This window comes from Tachysurus fulvidraco, chromosome 15 (assembly GCF_022655615.1).
Source record: "Tachysurus fulvidraco isolate hzauxx_2018 chromosome 15, HZAU_PFXX_2.0, whole genome shotgun sequence".
NCBI lineage: Eukaryota > Metazoa > Chordata > Actinopteri > Siluriformes > Bagridae > Tachysurus > Tachysurus fulvidraco.
The window spans coordinates 20,941,078-20,953,762 of record NC_062532.1 but is presented as its reverse complement, the minus strand read 5'-3'; the positions used below and the strand labels follow the sequence as shown (position 1 = coordinate 20,953,762).

General features: G+C 38.8%; 1 protein-coding gene and 1 long non-coding RNA gene across 4 annotated transcripts in view; both read left to right on the top strand.

Moving 5' to 3' along the window:
• LOC113657310 (periplakin) overlaps nt 1-12,685 on the top strand; it is a 33,622-nt gene that overhangs the window by 18,624 nt on the left and 2,313 nt on the right. The window lies entirely within an intron of this gene.
• LOC113657309 lies at nt 2,566-5,650 on the top strand. Of its 2 annotated transcripts, XR_007137926.1 has the most exons (4): nt 2,566-2,636; nt 3,749-3,899; nt 4,774-4,840; nt 5,032-5,650. It is a non-coding gene; the product is annotated as an uncharacterized LOC113657309 (long non-coding RNA). The 2 variants fall into 2 exon arrangements; XR_007137925.1 differs by lacking the exon at nt 2,566-2,636 and having other exon boundaries at nt 2,644-3,899.

Here is a 12,685-nt window from a genome sequence, read left to right as displayed (position 1 = left end):
AATAAGTAAATAAATAATAAAATAAAAGCAATCACCATGTTAGCAAAACGGTGCCCAGTTTAGGTGTTAGCGAGAGTCCTTTTGTTTTGATTTCTGATCGAGTTTTGTCTGATATTCCCCAGGTTTTATTAAAACATGCATGGGCAGCTCCTCCTTTAATGAACTTGTTATAAAACCATTATATTTCATGATAATTACTGTTTTACTGCTTTAACTGTGCTTTAAAGGCCGCGTTGGTTCGTTTTCCTCCCGTTCTGTGCTGAGGACATTTTGCCGTCGGTCGGTCCGCAAATGGAAATGGGCATGTGAGCGGAATTGTACTGCTTAACAGTTTCACAGTTTCGCTCTCAGTCCTACGGAGTCTCAACCTATCCCAAACACACACTCCTGCCTATGACTCATCCAACAACCAAAGCCATTCTATCAGTACCATCTGTGAGTTTTAACCTGCTATGTTCACAGAACGATGCCAAAAAAATTGTCTTATTTTCCCAAAGCACAATGAAAATAAAAGATTATATTCAAAGAGTGGTGGTTGGAACTTTGAGATCTTGAGAGATGCAGCAGGAAAGAGTTCAAACTATCGTCTGGAGATCTGACTGGCTGTGCTGTCTGGGTGGGAAGGCTTTCTCTCACCTGTCAATCACAGCAATGTAACCTGGTTGCTGGTGTCTGTGAAATCATGAATGAAGCGACTGGTTAGATTTTCCCTTTGAGTGTGCATACACTCGGTATTGGTTAGATTCAGGTGTCATGGAGAAAGAAAGACACACTATCCTTTACACTTTCTCTGTATGTACCTTTTTCGAGGGAAATCTGGGTGATGGCTATGAATTAGCAGGTGAACAAATTGAGGAGAAAAATGGGAAAAAGCCTCATCGTTATTTAGCTATTTTTTTCTTATCAGGGTTGAAGAGAGAATTCCAATCACAGGGCTCATTCACATCATTTATTCTAGACAATCCATGCACTGGCATGTTTTTGGAAGGTAGGAGGAATCCGGAGAACCTGGAGGAAATCCAAACAGGTCAGATGGTTAACATGTACAACTCCACACCAATGTATCTTCAGTTTACAATCAAACTGGAAGCTGTGCTTAATAGTAAGGAAGGAGCCCAGAGTATGAGAAGGAACTTGGTCCCCAAACTTCAACCTAAGTAATAAACCATGCACTATGTAGCCAAAGGTTTGTGGACAGAAGACTATGGCACCTACTATATATGTGATGGAAGCACACACTTGTATAGAATGTATCACACTTGTATCTTTGTCAGTAGAAGCCTTACAATTTTCCCTTCACTGGAACTAATGGGCTGAACCCTGTTCCATCGTGACACAAAGAGGTGGTTTGCGTAGGCTGGAGTGGAGGAACTCGAGTGTCCTCCACCAGGGCCGTGCACAGGGGGGTGGCCGGGTGGCCAGAGCCACTGCCCCTCTGCCCTCATCGACTGAGGTGCCTCGGTTCCCCACCCTCATCGCTCCGCTCAAAGGATTCCGCTGATTCCGCTAATCTGATCCAGGTTTTCCAGCTCGCTCCGCATGCCGCAAGCGCAGCATCACTCACGGTATGTGTCTGCAGCGCTCTCTTGAAACTAGAACTGAACACGACACGAAAGTTCACGAGTTCACGAAAGCTGTCGCATTAACAGGTAGGCTATGCAAGACAGTGGTTGAATCTGCGAAATCTTTTTGTATTTATGTCGGTAATGTTTTGCTCTTGGTCTTCTACACTTAAGTAAAGTTGGCCTCATATTCACAGATTCAAGTTTCCCGAGTCAATAGCTCCTGAGCTAAAGGGTGTTACTACACAAATAACATCTCTTTTTTATCGTAGTAATGTAAAGAGGCAGCTAAAACCAAATTTTCCTCAAAATCGGCTTTCCTCCGCGGTGGACAAAATACACAAGTCTCTATGTGCAGACAACTGAGAAAGTGCAAAAGTCTGCAAAGTGCAAAACCCGAAAAGCGAATACTATAAAAACAGTCAATAGCTTTACTGTAGTACACTGTACTGTCACCAAATTCAACTCACACATCACTGATGTCCTATTTGATGTACTACAACACTTATTTTGGGGAATTTTTTTTTGTTTACTTTTATGGTTTTTTATAATTTTAAAAAATCAATAACTTTACTGTACTACACTGTACTGTCACCAAACTCAGATCACACATCACTGATGTCCTAATACATATACTACAACACTTATTTTGGGGAAAAGTCTTTTTGTTGATATTTTATGATTTTTCATAATATAAAAAAAATCAATAAATTGACCATTATGGAAATTATATTCAATAACTTTACTGTAATACACTGTACTGTCACCAAACTCAGAACACACATCACGGATGTCCTAATACATGTACTAAAACACTTATTTTGGGGAAAAGTTAGTTTTTTTTATTGATTTTTTATTATTATGAAAAATCATAAAATATCAACAAAAATACATTTCTCCCAAATAAGTGTTTTAGTATGTGTATTAGTGTAACGGGATAAATATTACAGAGGGTTCTTTAAATAAATCCTGCTGTAATGTAATGCCTGTAATGCACCCTATTGGCCGCGCCGGTGGCGCTATTGCGCGCTGAGTTCGAAATATCTGCGGCAGAGTTAGAGAGAACTGCTGTGGGTGAGTCGGTTCTTTTGCAGCTCCGTGCTAAGAGTTATAAAATATTGGTTTAATGTTCGAATATTAGACAATGCATGTAAGAGATTGCACACAGTGGGCTTTGGTTCATTTTTGGAGTGTTTTCTGTATATATTTCTTGGAATTTTCCTACTTTTATTTCCGTTTGCACTAATATTCTAATGTGCGCCATTTTCCCATGTGCTCTTAACTGCGTGAAATGTTTTCTTGAGTAGACGGAGCTGCATCCCAGCTGAAAAGACTCACTATTCTCTCCTTTTTACAGCTCTGTGTGCAGGGAATTGTTTATAGCCTTTCCTGTGTTTTGAAAATGTTTATTGCAAACTGTTATGCTGTATTAATGTTCTAATAATTTTATTTATATTCATAATTAATGTTAAATGCACTATACGATCACATTTCAATTTAAGACAATTCAGAATTTTGATTTATTTTTGTCTTGTTAAATACAACACTAAGTAAATTGTTTGTTATATTGAGAGCAGAGTTAGAGAGAACTGCTGTGGATGGAGCTGCATCCCAGCTGAAAAGACTCATTATTCTCTCCTTTTTACTGCTCTGTGTGCAGAAAATAAATGGTAATATCATCCACATTGAGTGTGTGTGCTGTTGAGGAGTGGATCAGACTGGGCCAGGTTAGACCAAAGGTCACATTAGGACATCAGTGATGTGTGTTCTGAGTTTGGTGACAGTACAGTGTATTACAGTAAAGTTATTGACTGTTTTTTGTATTCGCTTTTCGGGGTTTGCACTTTGCAGATGGTCCCTTGGAATCTGTCTCTTCGGTGTTCGCACTTAGAGAATTATGTATTTTGTCCAACGCGGAGGAAAGCTTATATTGAGGAAAATTTGGTTTTAGCTGCCTCTCTATATTACTACGATAAAAATGAGGTGTTATTCGTGTAGTAACACCCTTTAGCTCAGGAGCTATTGACTCGGGAAAATCGAATCTGTGAATATGAGGCCAACTTTACTTAAGTCTCTTCTACTAGTGCTAACAACTTGTACTCGTTCTTAGAATCAGCTGTTTATCTAATCAAATTATTGTACTCTCGATCAGATCTAATACAAACAACTACATTTGCTTTTGTTAGCACGCTTTGTAGACACCCCACCCCCCGCAAAAAAGACTAACGAAATAACAATGCCTTCACAAAAAAGAAGACAGAGAGAGAGAGCGAAGGGAGGCTGCTAAAGGCAGTTCAACACTGCAGACATGGATTAAAAGCTTCAGCAAGCCAGCAGGTAAATCATCATATAGAACAGTTAGCAGACACTTTGTCAGTTTAATTCTTGTATGTATATTTCCCACTATAATCATCATAGTCTCTAAATGAGTCGTATATTAGCATATGTAACGGTGTGTAAATAGTTAAAATGATGCATAAATGGGGACAGCGCCATCTGCTTGCTGCATAAATAGGGACCGCCCACAGCAGAGTTAATGAGACTGTGCTGTAGGTAAGTCGCACGTTTTCAGTAGTGGAGAATTAATTGTTTAAAATGATTACAAACAACTAATTGCTGTATTGTGAATTTACCTTGCAATGAACCACTGGTGGAACTGTTGATATGTGTTTGGCATCGAATGTGGTGTTTTATATTGAGTTAATTTTAGTTTGTGTTATGCCTAATTGTGCATTGTCTTTGTTTTATGTAGAAGTTTTGTTTTAATTCTCCATTTTAGTTCCCTTATTTCCTGCATTCTCCATTGTGCAGGTATGTTGTAAGATGTGGTGTTTTAATGTTAGTTGATTTTTTTTTAATTGAACTGTGTTCGCCGCTAGTTGGGGATGTTTACCCTCCAATTCAGTTTAGTTTAATTGAATTAAGTTTTTCACTGATTAATAATACACTATACGATCACAACGCATAAAGGTTTAATTGATTTAAAAAGATTAAAAAAAAAAAAAGAACTGTTCCAAATAAAAAGCAGAGATAATGAGACTGTGCTGTGGAAGTTTTGTTTTAATTCTCCATGTGGGTTCCCTTATTTCCTGCGTTCTCCATTGTGCATCTCAGCAGAAAGGACTGCCCGGGCAAGACCATCACACATAGTATATATATTTATGCTGTATGCGAATATGGAATTAATTTCTTACTTATTACTCCATTGAAGATGAGGCAGAGGCAGGCTCAGAGAGTGAGAGAGCCCATTGAGTATCAGCCAAATCAGACACTTACAGGTAAGTGTTTTAAACTGGCTGACAGTAAAGGATTCTGAATATGCTAGAGTTTGATAACAAGAAATATAGTCATTAAATTATTTGAATGTAAGAATAATATTACAAGAACATGAATTTAATTATCACTAAAGCCTAACAATTGTATTTAAAATATGATTGTAATAGGTTTGTAATTCATTTTCTATATTAAGATGAAACTTGGAACTGAGCCAGAGACAGAAAATGTACAGAATGTGAAAGAAAGGCAATACAATGAGACAGAGAGGGAAGAGACAGACGCAGAACAGGAAGAAATGGAGAGTGAGGCAGTCACAGCCATGTACACAAGGGAGAAAAAGCAAGAAGACTGAGTTTTTGCTTCACTTACAAAATCCATCAGATCCTGCTCATGTAAAGAAATACAATATAACATACAATGTGGCCTTCACAAAATATTCTTCTCTGATCTTCTGCTCATGGCCATTGAAAAAAGACATCCCAATCATAAAAGATCTTTCAGGACATGGTACCAAATAAAAAAGTGTTGCTGTAAATGGAACAGGTAAATATAAAAATTGTAAAACAGCAAATAGTTTCTGTTATCAGCAATGTGTAATTGTTATGTTCTATCAAAACATCTACAATAAAGTCTAAAATGTATTTGAGCGTGTGCTATCTTCTCGTTTAATTGTACATTTTGTAATAACTGGATAATTTGTGTTAACAAGCAACCACCCCTTTACTGCCCCTTTTTTTGGTTTAGGCCACTGCCCCTCAAAATGTCTGTGCACGGCCCTGTCCTCCACACTCATTACACATTCCAGTGAAATCAACTGGTTCAATCTTTCCAGTGAATTGTTGTTGTTTTTTTTTTTTTGAGCACGTTTCCTCATTATAACATTTTACCATGAATCAGCACCTGACAGACGAAGACACAATAACATGACACCTGCATGCATTCTTCACACAGGTTAGACAGGTTACTGTAATCTGCTTCATCAGGGGACTGGAACCAGAACACAAAGTTTATACTGTGGAGAAAAAAAAAGATTATTATTATTATTAGATATTTTTTCTATTATTCCAGTCAGGAAACAGAATGAATGTTTTTAACTTGATGGTTTAAAGGAACAAGACTAAGACTCCAAGTATACAGGCTATGATTTGGAGTTTCTCTCTGAGCCGTCAGCTGTTTCCAAATCATTATACGTTCTCGATCGTGCACAAAAGTAACATTTCACCTGAACACAAGCTCCTTATTTCATTACTGAACATGTCATTGTTTATTATGTATTCACAACAGTATTGTAACTAACAGTGTTTGTCTGCTTCACAGCATTAATATTTAATGCATATTCACAATGACCATGTACAGGTTATACAATAATGAACACACAAATTGAAGGTGCAAAATGTAGACCATTACCTAGAACATCAAACATTATTGGCTATAAAATATTTAGATGCATTTGTGCTTAAATATGTTCGAATATCTGTTTTCCATCACCATTTAATCTTTTGGTTTTGACTAAAATTTAGCATTGGTGCTAATAATAATAATAATAATAATAATAAATAAAATAATAATAACAATAATAAATATAGCTGCAAGCAGCGATTATGGGGTCAAGCCGATCAGATGCGCTCAGAATATGTTGCTGATGAACCATACCAAGTTTCGTAGCGATATGGCATTGCATTCGTAAAATACTGGACTTAACGTGAAAATCTCGTGGCCACTAGGTGGTGCTGTCACGAAACTGTGATGAAACTGTCACTGTGGTGCTGATTCTGATTTTAGCACCCAATACATATTGTGTGCCAAACCGCCCCTCAAATACTAGAATTTGTTTTGGACTGGTTTTTAGACGGTTCGAGCTAGACACGCCAAAGTTGCTATAGTAACTTATAAGACTGGCCTCTACATGTGTGCCAAATTTCATAACTTTCCTAATTACGGTTCATATTGCGTGCCAACTTGCCCCTCAATTTGTTTGGACTGGTGGAGCTAGAGCAGTGGTCCCCGACCCACGGGCCGTGGACCGGTACCAATCCGTGGACCAAATGGTACCGGGCCGCCCAAGGAACATTAAATTATTTCCATTTTATTTACTGTGGTGTATTTCTCTCGGATTTGTGCGACTTTCCATGGACGAGAAGTTAATCGGGAGCTGAGAGACATCACCTAAAGCCACACCAATTCTGCACTTGCGCAAAATATCATGATAGCGGGCCGGGTTTAGGTGACGTCAGGAGCTGAGCGGCTGCAAGCGGCAGTGGCGTTGTATCTTTGGTGGAGAGAAGGTGTGTATCGCTCTTCTCTCTGTTCACCGGTACTTTGTCATGTTTAACAGTGCTTGGTGTACGTGTATATTGTGTTTGCTCAAGTTTAACCCACAAATTAACAAAAATGAGTATGGATCAGACGTCGTTAGAAAGTTAGAAACTCTGCCGGTGTTCTGGATTAAAGTCATGGCGGAATACCCTGAGATTGTCACCACAGCACTTACATCCCTATTGCCATTTCCGACATGCTATCTGTGTGAAGCGGGGTTTTCTGCAGTGACGGCAACCAAAACAAAACAACGGGATAAACTGGACATAAGCAACACACTTTGGGTGTCATTGTCTCCTATACTACCCCCGATGCAACCGTCTAGTTGCAAAGAAACAAGCTCAGGGTTCTCATTGAATTAGTGTTGTAGTGAGTTAAAAAGGCATGCTTAAATATAATTAAATTAAAATAATTAATTTTAATTGAATTGTATAGCCCCCACCCCCAGCGGGCCGCGGTAAAATGATCAAATATTGACCGGTCCGCGGCTAAAAAAAGTTTGGGGACCACTGAGCTAGAGGGTTTGAGCTAGACACACCAAAGTTGCTATAATAACTTATAAGACTTTTTTCATAACTTTCCAACATACGGTTCTATGGGCTGCCATTGACTTCAATGGCAGAAGAGGAAGAATAATAATGATTCTGATTCTGATGTGTGTGTGTGTGTGTGAGTGTGACAAAATGTGCCCAATTTGTTTTGGACTGGTGTTTAGAGGGTTTGAGCTAGACCAGGGGTCGGCAACCTTAAACATTCAAAGAGCCATTTGGACGCGTTTCCCACAGAAAAAAACACAGGGAACCACAAAACCCATTTGACATCTAAAATGAAGATAACACTGCATATATTGTTTTTTAACTTTATGGAAAGTATAGAAAAAACTGTAGTGTTGCATTTATGAAATCAATGAACTGCTACCGAATAAACGAAATTTTATTTCTGCAGGCAAACAAAAATATTTTGAACAGTTTGAACTAACCTTAAGTAAAAAGACGCTGGGTTGAAGGTTACTTTCAAATAAAATGTTCAATGACTAATTGAGTCCTCTTCGGCTCTCAAGTTTTGAAGACAGCTCCAACCCCCTCGCAACCCCAATTTTTTCATTGGTTGTTGGGTTAAATCTTTCCCAGATATTGCTATTTTCTGATTGGCTATTGTGTAGCCTTTTTTTGATTGGCTGATAAGTGTCAGGCTCAACTAATAACTTCAGGGGAGACGCGCTTGATTCCTGAGCGGTTCCAGACAGCGGTGCGGACTGATACATTTTGGGTGCTGCAGCTTATTAAATATATGATAAATAGTCAAAGTTTTTCTGCATGAGAAATACGATGTGTGGCGGGAGAGCGTGATAAAAGACTGCAGCAAACCAAAAATGCATCTGCTTCTGTGTGTCGGATTTCACAAGTCGGCAGTTATGACTCATATTTTGAGCGACAAAAAAATTAAACACGGTTTATTTTAATGTTACAAGAGCATCATAATCTAAGAATTTAGAATTACTTTTTTAAACTAACTAACTAACTAAAATAAAATAAATTTTAATTAAATTTTAATTTTCCAAATCTACAGGGAGCTGCAGCAGAGGGATGAAAGAGCCACTTGCGGCTTCGGAGCCGCGGGTTGCCGACCCCTAATTCCAAATGGCTCTTTGAATGTTTAAGGTTGCCGACCCCTGGTCTAGCTCAAACCCTCTAAACACCAGTCCAAAACAAATTGGGCACATTTTGTCACACTCACACACACACATCAGAATAAGAGTAAAAAAAGTACTTGGTGAAAAAACTCAAGTACTGAGTAACTGTTAAGTAACGTCTGATTTTATTTTTAAAGACAACAATCAGGCAGACAGAAATACAAAATAATCTTTAGGCAAATTTAGGCTCCTCCAATCAATAAAATAAATTAAAATTAATTAATTACAAAATAGCTTAAATTAAAATTTTCCAAACATTTCCAAAACTTTATACTTTTTTACCAGGCAGAACTGTGTGTGTGTGTCTCCAGTGACAGAACAACAGAAGGAAACACACACACATTTCATACCAGGCATGCTGAACAGAAAACCGCACACCAGTCAACGTAAAACTTGTGTGCGCGTGTGTGAAAACATGCAGAAACAAACTATTTCACCAAAAAAATCACTCGCTGATGTCACTATTGTGTGTGTGTGTTGTGTGTCACTGTGGTGCTGATTCGGATTCTGATTTTAGCGCCCAATACACATTGTGTGCCAAACCGCCCCTCAAATACTAGATTTTGTTTCGGACTGGTGTTCAGAGGGTTTGAGCTAGACACACCAAAGTTGCTATAGTAACTTAGAAGACTGGCCTCTACATGTCTGCCAAATTTCATAACTTTTCTACGTACGGTTCATGTTGTGTGCCAACTTGCCCCTCAAATTGTTTGGACTGGTGGAGCTAGAGGGTTTGCGCTAGACACACCAAAGTTGCTATAATAACTTAGAAGACTGGCCTCTACATGTGTGCCAAATTTTATAACTTTCCTACGTACGGTTCTATGAGCTGCCATTGACTTCAATGGCGGAACAATAATAATAATAAGAAAACTAACGATAACAATAGGTGTTTACGCCCCTTCGGGGCTTGACCCCTAATAAATATAGCTGCAAGCAGCGATTCCGGGGTCAAGCCGATCAGATGCGCTCAGAATATGTTGCTGATGAACCAACCATACTAAGTTTCGTAGCGATATGGCATTGCATTTGTAAAATACTGTATTTAACGTGAAAAACTCATGGCCACTAGGTGGGGCGTGGTCACGAAACGTTGCGAAATGTGTGTGTGTGTGTGTGTGTGTGTGTGTGTGTGTGTCACTGTGGTGCTGATTCTGATTTTAGCACCCAATACATATTGTGTGCCAAACCGCCTCTCAAATACTAGAATTTGTTTTGGACTGGTGTTTAGCGGGTTTGAGCTTGACACACCAAAGTTGTTATAGTAACTTATAAGACTGGCCTCTACATGTGTCCCAAATTTCATACCTTTCCTACGTAACGGTTCTACGGGCTGCCATTGACGTCAATGGCAGAAGAGGAAGAATAATAATGATTCTGGTGTGTGTGTGTGTGTGTGTGTGTGACAAAACATGCCCAATTTGTTTTGGACTGGTGTTTAGAGGGTTTGAGCTAGACACAGCAAAGTTGCTATAGTAAATTATAAGACTAGCCTCTACATGTGTGCCAAATTTCATAACTTTCCTACGTACGGTTCTATGGGCTGCCATTGACTTCAATGGCAGAAGAGGAAGAATAAAATTATTTTTTAAGTCATTGTTTTATTTCCCTTTAGTTCTAGCATATTTCTGTGGATAATATAGAAGCCCAATCAAGTTACAATGCTACTTAAATTCAATCTTTACATTAGACTTTTGGTTCCTGTATCTCATAAATATTGAAGGGAAGGGGCAAGGTAACTCAGGGTATAATATGTCTCTTTGTGCCATTTGACCTGTTGTTATGTTAATGGGATCAAGGGTGGGTGAAATTCCAGGATCTGGTGTGGGGGCTGTTACATCCTTTCATGGTTTGATTGTCACCCGAGTGTTTTGTCGCTATCTGATGGGACTGCCCCCTAAAATGTGTATATTTACAATGTACTACAACTTTAAGTCAGACTTGATGACTGCATCGCCCGTGCCAGTACGCTCTGACTTGTAAACTCGTTTCTTATGTACGTCGCTCTGGATAAGGGCGTCTGCCAAATGCTGTAAATGTAAATGTAAATGTTTCATTGTGTATCTACAATAAAGACTACTGCACAAGGATATCCAAGTCTCCTGGTCTTCTCTGGAAAAAGTTTACAACAGATGGTGCTGTGACCCGGATAGAGCTTCTCATCTCACTAAACTTCTTCAAAACTTCAAGCTCTAGAATCTTCAGATTCTTTCTAACTCAACTTTGGTTTGGTGAGTGTCACTCTATCGAAAGAACCTACAGACCAGTATACATGTGGTTATCCTCTGCTTTGTCAGGGAAGAGTTAACAAACAGCAGCAGGGTTTGGTTTAACTACAATTTTGGTTTATCCTCTGTTTAGGCAGGGAAGATTTTGTGGTTTATCCTCTGTTGATCAGGGAAGAATTGTGGTCTATTCTCTGTTTACCAGGGAAGATTTTGTGGTTTATCCTCTGTTAATCAGGGAAGAATTGTGGTTTATCCTCTGTTTATGAGGGAAAAACCTTGGTGTATCCTCTGTTGATCAGGGAAGAATTTTGATGTATCCTCTGTTGATCAGGGAGGAAATTTGAGTTACCCTCTGTTTATTCGGGGAAGAGTTTTGGTTTATCCCCTGTATACCAGGGAAGAATTGTGTGTTATCATCTAGAAATCAGAAACAGTTATGGGTTGTTCCCTACTTTAGAGAACAGAAGATTGTCTAAAAAGAGAAATCCCATAGCAATCAAAATGTTTAAAAAGAATGCAAGACTGATCCCCACTATTGAAAAAGGTGGATTAGCTACCCCTTTGTGGACTAGTTGAGAGTTCAAATCACTGTTAGATGAACAAATGAATGTTATAGTGACAGACTCAGTCAAACAGAATTTGACAAAGAAATATGGCATTCATCCAGACAAAGTGTGGTCTATTGAAGAGTGCAAAATGGTGCTAGGTGCTTGTATAAGAAAGAAAAATGTCAAAGGAATTATCTGTTACCACATGGAATTTTGTGTTACCTCAGCACAAAAGCATGCCCAACGCATTGCAGAGCTAGAAGAGCAAAACAAAGAATTACGTGCACAAGTATCTTCCATCACTAATGTATATCCTGACTTGCATTCCTTGTCTAACCAAGAGGGAGATAATGTGTCCTTTAGTGACCTTACTGATCAGCCAGTCAATGCCCTTGTGTGTGGAGCTCGAAAAAGGGTTCAAAGTAGAATTGAAGAGGCAGAAAATACTCCTTGCCCATCTCCAGTATTACAAATGCAAACTGTCATTAAAACTTTAGGGCCTGAAGCAATAGAGAGACTTTCTCAAAATTTGCCATCAGCACATTCTAATTTTTTTTAATTTAGGAGAGCATTAGCAAAAAAACTGCTTCTCTATGACATGTCTCTAGTGGAGGTCACTCAACTTATGTCTGAGGTGTTAACAGAATCAGAATTTAAGTGTTTTGAAAGTACTGTGTATACTTCTGATTTCAAACGTGTCAGCAAAGATGAGTTTTGAGAAGGAGTCCTTAGGATACTGAAGGATATTATTGGGCCAAAGATCAACTGGGCCAGAGTTACTAGCTGTGTGCAGAAAAAGGAAGAAACTGTAAGTGAATAAACTGAAAGATTTTGTCAATCAGCTGTTGCATACAGTGGAATAGCCAACAGTCCAGATGATGTATTAGATGATAAGGGACCATTAGTCAGGGCATGGTTTGATGGCCTTTCATCAGAGTACAGGAATGCTCTGCCTTTCTTAGACCTTACTTGGTCTATTCATACACTGAAAAGCAACTTGGACAGGTTAGCCATCTGGGAAAGGGATTCTGATGTTAGAATAAAAGTCAGAACAGCCGCAAG